The sequence below is a fragment of the Coturnix japonica genome, unplaced genomic scaffold, assembly GCF_001577835.2.
Source record: "Coturnix japonica isolate 7356 unplaced genomic scaffold, Coturnix japonica 2.1 chrUnrandom887, whole genome shotgun sequence".
NCBI classification, from domain to species: domain Eukaryota; kingdom Metazoa; phylum Chordata; class Aves; order Galliformes; family Phasianidae; genus Coturnix; species Coturnix japonica.
This window is the reverse complement of record NW_015440240.1, coordinates 1-9,246: the sequence shown is the minus strand read 5'-3', so window position 1 is coordinate 9,246 and position 9,246 is coordinate 1. Positions and strand designations below refer to the sequence as shown.

Sequence of the window (9,246 nt, the reverse complement as noted above, 5' to 3'; positions counted from 1 at the left end):
GGGGGTGGGATGACAGGGGTGGGCTGAGCCATGGGTCCCCCCCTAGGGATGAAATCGAAGAGGGGGATGGGCTGATGGGGTGGGCTGAGGCCATGGGGTTCCCCCATAGGGATGAATGGGGACGGGGGTGGGCTGAGCCTTGGGTTCCCCCATAGGGATGAATGGGGAGGGGTCCCCCCATAGGGATGAATGGGAGAGGGGTCCCCCCTAGGGATGAATGTAGGGTCAGCAGGTCAGCTGGGGGTCTATTTGCTGGGGTTGATCCAGGACGGGTAGAGAACAATAATAATCATCATCATCATCATCATCATCATCATCATCATCATCATCATCATCATCATCATCAAGCCAATATAAACTAACAAGAGAAAGCCTGAAATGCGTGTTGTGGGGTGGGGGGGTAGGCGTCCATGATGGTTGTTGTCATAGGGTTATGTGTATAGCGGTTTGATGTTATAGGGTGATCTGTTATAGGGTTGATGTTATAGGGGTTATGTTTATAGGGTTGTGTTATAGGGTTGCTGTGGCATGAGGTTGCTGTGCCATGGGCTTTATCTGTCGTTTGAGCATGGGGGAGCTGGTTCTTCCTCCTCATCCTCCTTGTCGTCCTTCATCCCCTTGAGCCGCTGCCGGGCAAAGTCCTCGAACACGATGTCGTCGTCACTGGGGGAAGGGGGAGGAAACATAAGAGAAATGGGGGTTATGGGGCAACAAAGTGAGCCCATACTCCCAGCCCCATATCCTGCTCCAAACCTCCCCCTGCAGCCCCAAAGTGACCCCATAACCTCGTATTGCTGCACTGGGATCTCCTATTGCAGCCCCATATCCCCCCCCTGCAGCCCCAAAGCCACCCAGCAAGGGGACATATGGGGACACTATAGGGACACTATGGGGACATATAGGGACACTTATGGGGACACTGATGGTGACACATGGGGGACAACTATGGGGACACTATAGGGGACACTATGGGACACTATGGGGATACTATGAGGGACAATATGGGGGCACTATGGGGACATATGGGGACCACTATGGGGACACTATGGGGACACTATAGGACACTATGGAACACTATGGGAACTATGGGGACAATATGGGACAACCTATAGGGACACTATGGGACACTATGGGGACACCTATCGGACACTACTGGAGACACGTAAGGGACCACCATATGGGGACAGCTATGGGGACACTATGGGACACTATGGGGACACTATAGGAAACTATGGGGACATTATAGGGACACTATGGGGACACTATGGGACACATATTGGGACATTATAGGGACCACTAATGGGACACTATGGGGACATCTATGGGACATTATGGGACACTATGGGGACACTATAGGCGACACTAGGGGACACTATGGGACACTATGGGACACTTATAGGGACACAATGGGGACACGATGGGGACACAGTAGTGACCCTATAGGGACACAATGGGGACATGATGGGGACACAATGGGGACACAATGGGGACACAATGGGGACACAATGGGGACAGATATGGGTGACACGAGGGACACAATGGGGACAATATGGGGACAACGATGGGGACACGATGGGGACACTATGGGGACATATGGGCCCCCAAAGGACACTATGGGGGACACTATGGCGGACATGATGGGACACTATGGGGACACTATGGGGACACTATGGGGACGCTATGGGGACTGGGGACACTATGGGGATGGGGGACACTATGGGGACACTATGGGGACACTATGGGACAACGATGGGGAACACTATGAGGGGACACTATGGGGACACTATGGGACACGTATGGGGACACTACTGGGCGACAATATGGGGACAACTATGGCGGGGACAATATGGGGACCACTTAGGGAACACGTATGGGGAACACTATGGGGACACCTATAGGGACACTATGGGACACTATGGGACACTATGGGGACATTATAGGGACACTATGGGACACTATGGGACCATTATAGGTACACTATGGGGACACATAGGACACTATGGGTACACTATGGGGACACTAATGGAACACTATGGAGACCCTATAAGGACACTATGGGACCTATGGGGACACTATGGGACACTATGGGACACTATGGGACACTATGGGGAACTATGGGGAACATATAGCACTAGGGACCACTGTATGGGGGACACTATGGTTACTATGGGACACTATGGGGACATATGGTGGACAGTATGGGATCAATATGGGGAATTTATGGGGACAATATGGGGACACTATGGGGACCACTATGGGGACAGTATAGGACATATGGGACATTATGGACATTGATGGGGACACTATGGGAACACTATGGGGACACTATGAGGAGCCCACTATGGGGACATATGGAACACTTATGGGCAGCCTATGGGAACACTATGAGGACACTATGGGGACACTCTGGACATTATGGGACACTTATTGGGACCACATTGGGGACAGTTATGGGGACACTAATGGCGAACAGCACAGGGCACACTATAGGGACACTACTGGGGACAGCATTAGGCACTATAGGGCACTATGGGAACTATGGGGACACTATGGGGGACAATATGGTGGCACTATGGGGACACTATTGGGGACACTATCAGGGACACTATGGGGACACTATGGGACACTATGGGGACATTATGGGACACTATGGGACTCTATGGCGGACACTATGGGGACACTATGGACTACTATGGGGACATTATAGGGACACTATGGGACACTATGGGGACACTATAGGGGACACTATGGTGGACACTATGGGACACTAGGGACAATATGGGGACAGCTATGGGGACACTATGGGGACAGCACAGGGACATATTCGGGACCACTATGGACCCACTATTTGGGACAGTATTGGGAACTATTGGACAACTATGGGACACTATTGGGACATTATGGACACGTTATGGGACAATATAGGGACACTATGGGACCTATGGTGGGACACTATGGGTATTAATAGGGACAACTAATGGGGACCCGATGGGACATACTATAGGACAACTATGGGACGCTATGGGGACACTATACGGGACCACTATGGCGACACTATAGGACGACGATAGGGACAATATGGGGACACTTAATGGGGACACTAGTGGGAACACTATTGGGGACAACTATGGGGACCACTATAGGGATCACTATCAGGGACAATAGGGGATCACTAAGGGACTTGGGGACAGCTATGGGGACCTATGGCGGACGCTATGGCGGACGCTATCGGGGACACATGGATGATGGGTCGGGTGCTTCTTACCTGTGCTTTCTCCTGTCATGCCAAAGCCCATGAGGGAGCCAGGGGTTGGGGGGGGGGGGGGGGAGAGAACAGAAAGGGTCTGTGTGCAATTTAGGGTAGGTGTGCAATTAGGGTCTGTGTGTGAATTAGGGTCTTGTGTTGCCAATTAGGGTCAGGGTGCAATTAGGTGTCAGCGTGTGGGGTGGGCAGTGTTAGTGGGGGGGCAGCAATTCAGCAGGCCAGCTTTGGGGATGGAGCTGTGCAGCCCCATGAGGAGCCCAAGGAGATGATGTGGGGCGGGTGGAGCATGGTGAGCTATGGGGTGGGGCATGGCAGTATGGGTGGGGATGGAGCTATGGGTGGGGATGGAGCTATGGGGTGGGATGCGAGCAGGGTGGAGCAGCATGGTGGGGATTGGAGCTATGGGCAGGGATGGAGCTATGGGCGGGCGGATGGAGCTATGGGGCGGGGATGGAGCTATGGGGGGATGGAGCTATGGGGTTGGGATGGAGCTATGGGTTGGGGATGGAGCTATGGGCGGCGGGATGGAGCATGGGTGGGATGGAGCTATGGGCGGGAGAATGGAGCTGGCGGATCGATGCGGGGTGACTGTGGTTGGGTGGAGCTATGGGGCGGCAACGAGGGCGTAATGGGTGGGATGGAGCTATGGGGGTTGGGGCTGGGGATGGAGCTATGGCGGGATGAGGTAGGCGGATGATATGGGGGCAGATGGAGCGTATGGTGGGGTGGAGTTATTGGGGGATGGAGCTATGGGGCGGGGATGGAGCTTGGGGTGGGGATGAGCTGTGGGCGGGGATGGAGCTATGGGGTGGGGACTGGAGCTATGGGGGCGGGATGGAGCTACTGGGGCAGGGATGGAGCTATGGGCGGGGATGAGCTATGGGGTGGGGATGACTTATGGGCGGGATGGAGCTATGGGCGGGGATGGAGCTATGGGGTGGGGATGGAGCTTATGGGGTGGGGATGGAGCTATGGGGTGGGGATGGAGCTATGGGGCGGGGATGGAGCTATGGGGTGGGGATGGAGCTATGGGGTGGGGCTATGGGCTATGGGGCGGGGATGGAGCTATGGGGTGGGTAATGGGGTGAGGGGGGGTAATGGTGGGGGGATGGAGCTATGGGGCAGGGATGGAGCTATGGGGTGCGGGATGGAGCTATGGGGCGGAGGGAGGCGCTATGGGGTGGGGACATGGAGGCTACTGGGGTGGGGTAAATGGGGTGAGGGGGGGGGTCTTACTTTGTGTCGAGCTCTATCAGGGTTCGTGTCTATGGGAGCTTCGTTCTCTGGAACTGAATAGAAGGATGGGGTTATAGATGGGCTGGGGGTTTATAGGGGATATAGGGGGTCCAGGGGGGGTCGTGTTTGGGGTCCCCATTGCAGTTTATGGGGGTGTGGGCCCCATTGCAGTTATGGGGCGTGTGTTTGGGTCCCCATTGGCAGCTATGGGGTGTTGTGCTGTGGTCCCATTGCAGTTTATTGGGGGTTGTGCTCGTGGGTCCCCATTGCAGTATTGGGGGTTGGCTGTGGGTCGCCCATTGCAGTTTATGGGCCGTTGTGCTGTGGGGTCCCCATTGCAGTTATGGGGCGTTGTGCTGTGGGTCCCCATTGCGTTATGGGGGGTTGTGTTCGTGGGGTCCCCATTGCAGTTATGGGGGTTGTGCTGTGGGTCCCGCATTGCAGTTATGGGGGTTGTTGGTTGTGGGTCCCCATTGCCAGTTATGGGGGTTGTGCTGTGGGTCCCCATTTGCAGTTATGGGGGGTTGTGTTGTGGGGTCCCATTGCAGTTGGTCTGGTCCTGCGTTATGGGGGTTGTGCTGTGGGTCCCATTGCATTAGGGGGGTTGTGCTGGGCGTCCCCTCTGGGTTGTTGATGTCCCTTGCAGTTATGGGGGGTTTGTGGGGGATCCCCATTGCAGCCATGGGGGGGTTGTGTTGTGGGGTCCCCATTGCAGTTTATGGGGGTCGTGTTGTGGCGTCCCCATTGCCAGTTATGCAGGGGGTTGTGTGTGGGTCCCCATTGCAGTTATGGGGGTTGTGTTGTGGTCCCATTGCAGTTATGGGGGGGTCGTGTTGTGGGTCCCCATTGCAGTTATGGGGGGTGTGTGCTGTGGGTCGCCATTGCAGTTATGGGGGGTGTGCTGTGTGGGTCCCCATTGCAGTTATGGGGGGTTTGGCTGTGGGTCCCCATTGCAGTTATGGGGGGTTGTGTTGTGGGTCCCCATTGCAGTTATGGGGGTTGTGCACTGTGGGTCCATTGCTAGTTATGGGGGGTCGTGTGTGGGTCCCCCATGCAGTTATGGGGGGGGTCGTGCTGTGCGCCTCCCTTGCAGTTATGGGGGTTGTGTTGTGGGTCCCCATTGCAGTTATGTGGGGCTCGTGTTGTGGGTCCCATTGCAGTTATGGGGGCGGTTGTGCTGTGGGTCCCATTGCAGTTATGGGGGGTCTGTTGTGGGGTCCCCATTTGCAGTTATGGGGGGTTGTGTGTTGTTGGGTCCCCATTGCAGTTATGGGGGTTTTATTGTGGGGTCCCCATTGCAGGTATGGGTGGTGTGTCTGTGTGTGGGTCCCCATGCAGTTATGGGGTCGTGTCTGTGGTCCCCATGCAGTTATGGGGCGTATGTGCGTGGGTCCCATTGCGTTATGGGGGTCGTGCTGGTGGTCCCCATTGCAGTGTATGGGGGTGATGTATTGTGGTGTCCCCATTGCAGCATGGGGGGTTGTGCTGTGGGTCCCAGTGCGTTATGGGGGTCGTGTTGGGGTTCCCATTGCAGTTATGGGGTGTGTATTGTGGGTTCCCCATTGCCAGTGTATGGCGAGGTCGTGTTGTGGGGTCCCATTGCAGTTATGGGGTTGTATTGTGGGGTTCCCCATTGCGTTATGGGGAGGGCGTCGTGCTGTGGGTCCCCATTGCAGTTATGGGGGTGTATGTGGGTCCCCCATTGCAGTTATGGGGTGTCGTGCGCGGGTCCCCATTGCGTTATGGGGGTCGTGCTTGGTCCCCATGCAGTTATGGGGGGGTTGTGCTGTGGGTCCCCATTGCAGTTATGGGGGTCGTGTTTGTGTCCCCATTTGCAGTTATTGGGGGGGTTGCTGTGGTCCCATTGCAGTTGATGGGGTCGTGCTGTGGTTCCCCATTGCACAGTTATGGGTCGTGTTGTGGGTCCCCTTTGCAGTGATGGGGGGTATGTATTGGGAGTCCCCATTGCAGTTTATGGGGGTTGTTGTGGGGTCCCCATTGCAGTTATGGGGTCACTCACCGTCACGGTGCGTCGGCTCCTCTCGGGGTTTGGGGTGCATCAAAGTGAAGGGCAGCTCCACCGCAACGTCACTGCACACAGAGCACAGACCCACTATAGGTATAGAGTATAGATCCAGTATGGAGAATATAGATACAGTATAGATATAGAGTATAGATACAGTATAGAGAGTATAGATCCAGTATATAGAGAGTATAGACCCAGCCCTATGGGGTGGGCTCAGTATAGATGCTGCCCTATGGGGTGGGCTCGGTGTAGATCCAGCCCTATGGGGAGGGCTCAGTATAGATCCAGTATATATATATATAGTATAGATCCTGCCCTATGGGGTGGGCTCAGTATAGATCCAGCCCTATGGGGTGGGCTCAGAATAGATCCAGTATATATATACTATAGACCCAGCCCTATGGGGTGGGCTCAATATAGATCCTGTATATATATAGTATAGATCCAGCTCTATGGGGTGGGCTCAGTATAGATCCAGCCCTATGGGGTGGGCTCAGTATAGATCCAGTATATATATATAGTATAGACACAGCCCTATGGGGTGGGCTCAGAATAGACCCAGCTCTATGGGGTGGGCTCAGTATAGATCCAGTATATATATATGATATAGATCCAGCCCTATGGGGTGGGCTCAGTATAGACCCTGCCCTATGGGGTGGGCTCAGTGTAGACCCTGCCCTATGGGATGGGCTCAGTATAGATCCAGTATATATATAGTATAGATCCAGCCCTATGGGGTGGGCTCAGTATAGACCCAGTATATATATAGTATAGATCCTGCCCTATGGGGTGGGCTCAGTATAGATCCAGCCCTATGGGGTGGGCTCAGTATAGATCCAGTATATATATAGTATAGATATAGTCCTATGGGGTGGGCTCAGTATAGATCCAGTATATATATATATAGTATAGACCCTGCCCTATGGGGTGGGCTCAGTATATATCCATTATATATATAGTATAGATATAGTCCTATGGGGTGGGCTCCAGTATAGACCCAGTATATATATAGTATAGATCCTGCCCTATGGGGTGGGCTCGGTGCTGATCCTGTCCTATGGGGTAGGCTCAGTATAGACCCAGTATATATATATAGTATAGATCCAGCCCTATGGGGTGGGCTCAGTATAGATCCAGTATATATATATATAGTATAGACCCTGCCCTATGGGGTGGGCTCAGTATAGACCCTGCCCTATGGGGTGGGCTCCAGTATAGATCCAGTATATATATATAGTATAGATCCAGCCCTATGGGGTGAGCTCAGTATAGATGCTGCCCTATGGGGTAGGCTCAGTACAGACCCAGTATATATATAGTATAGACCCTCCCCTATGGGGTGGGCTCAATATAGATCCAGCCCTATGGGGTGGGCTCAGTATATACCCTGCCCTATGGGGTGGGTTCAGTATAGATCCAGCCCTATGGGGTGGGCTCAGTATAGATCCAGTACATATATATAGTATAGGCCCTGCCCTATGGGGTGGGCTCAGTATAGATCCAGTATATATATAGTATAGACACAGCCCTATGGGGTGGGCTCAGAATAGACCCAGCTCTATGGGGTGGGCTCAGTATAGATCCAGTATATATATATGGTATAGATATAGCCCTATGGGGTGGGCTCAGTATAGATCCAGCCCTATGGGGTGGGCTCAGTATATACCCTGCCCTATGGGGTGGGCTCAGTATAGATCCAGTATATATATATAGTATATACCCTGCCCTATGGGGTGGGCTCAGTGCTATGGGACCCCCCCCCCCATAACCCCTCCATGGGGGGCACAAGGAAGGGGATGAATATGAGGAAGAAGCTGGGGCTGGAATCCATCCATGGGGTTGGGGTGGGTGGTGGGGCACATTGCAGCCCCCCCCCCACCATAAACCCCCCATGGGGGACACTGGGGGGCAATGGGGACGGAGGGGGCAGGAGTTACCTGGAGGCCAGGTCTCCCAACAGGCTGCAGGGGGAAAGGAGAGAATTAATTCATTAGTCATTGAACTCAACCATGTGCCCACCCCTCCAGCACACGTGGGGGACAAGGGGACGGTGGGTTATGGGCAATGGTGCCACTGGGAGAGATGGCCACAGCCCCAACACATCCCAATGCCACCCCAACCCATCCCATCCCATCCCATCCCATCCCATCCCATCCCATCCCATCCCATCCCATCCCATCCCATCCCAATGCCACCCCAGCACATCCCAATGCCATCTCCATCCCCATCCCATCCCAGTGCCATCTCTATCCAATCCCCATCCTAATGCCACCAATCCCATATCAGTGCTATCAACCCCATCCCAGTGCCATCCCATCCCCATCCCAATGCCACCTCCATCCAATCCCATCCCATCCCATCCCATCCCATCCCAGTGCCATTCCATCCCCACCCCAATGCCATCCCCATCCCATCCCATCCCATCCCAATGCCATCCCCATCCCGTCCCAGTGCCATTCCAATCCCATCCCAATGCCATCCCAATCCCACTGCCATCCCCATCCAATCCCATCCCATCCCATCCCCATCCCAATGCCATCTCCACCCCATCCCAATGCCATCTCCATCCCATTCCATCCCATCCCATCCCAATGCCATTCCATCCCAATGCCATCTCCATCCCATCCCATCCCATCCCAATGCCATTCCAATCCTATCCCAATGCCATCCCCATCCCACTGCCATCCCAATCCTATCCCAATGCCATCCCCATCCCACT

At 54.2% G+C, this 9,246-nt stretch overlaps 1 long non-coding RNA gene across 1 annotated transcript; it reads right to left on the bottom strand.

The window, feature by feature from the left end:
* Positions 1-535: 535 nt before the first annotated feature.
* Positions 536-8,560, bottom strand: LOC107307770. The gene is made up of 4 exons (XR_001552504.2): positions 8,465-8,560; positions 6,522-6,592; positions 4,502-4,554; positions 536-663 (listed from the first exon to the last, which is right to left on the bottom strand). It is a non-coding gene; the product is annotated as an uncharacterized LOC107307770 (long non-coding RNA).
* Between the last annotated feature and the right edge of the window lie 686 nt (positions 8,561-9,246).